Here is a 781-nt window from a genome sequence, read left to right as displayed (position 1 = left end):
TATACTGTGTGTACAATATTACTGATGATCAGTTTACCACTTAAGCATATTTATTTCTACTACAGCACGCTTTAGAAGCAGCAGCATTGTGTCCCTGAACACCTGAACATGATAAGCACATCTGATTCGTTTTAACCTGGAAATATCTTGAATCATCAGATAAAATATGCTTCCCCTGGTGGAATAAAAAAAAAAAAAATTCCACACCCCTTGGAGTATCTTTAGGAATTTCAAGGGGCAGAACTTTGCCTGTAGCTCTGAGGGGCACCACCAGGGGGCTCTGGTCTCAAAGCCAAGTACAGCCAGGGGCAATTATTGAAACTTTTCACTTATCAACATGAGACCATAATGTCCATAAAATACCAGGTCAGTATGTCTTTTAGAGGATGAATATGATGATATAACAGCGGGTCAGGTACAGAGAAAGATATATGTGTGTTGTGTATGGTGAGTAAATAAAATGATTTACTGGACTACACAGATAAAGTTCATGCTGTTGCAACAACTGGTTTTACAGTATAAATTAAGTAATTTAACATTTTCATTCCCTTGTGTTTCTCTTCACCACAAAGGTGTTTGTTTTTTTGTTTTTTGTTTTTAAACCCTATGACAGATGTGTTTTGGTGACTGATGTTTGAGGGAATTTGTTTGCTTGACAGAATGCATCTCATCACAGCAAGCAAGTCTAAGGGGATTTAGGCAGTATGAGTGTGAATTCTCCATTGTATACATTTCCACTTGCACTCTGCTCAGTGGACACAGAGCTCTCCTAGCTGGCTTG

This window comes from Neolamprologus brichardi, chromosome 2 (genome assembly GCF_056152115.1).
Source record: "Neolamprologus brichardi isolate AB-2024 chromosome 2, ASM5615211v1, whole genome shotgun sequence".
In the NCBI taxonomy this organism is placed as follows: domain Eukaryota; kingdom Metazoa; phylum Chordata; class Actinopteri; order Cichliformes; family Cichlidae; genus Neolamprologus; species Neolamprologus brichardi.
Note: the sequence above shows the minus strand (reverse complement) of the source record.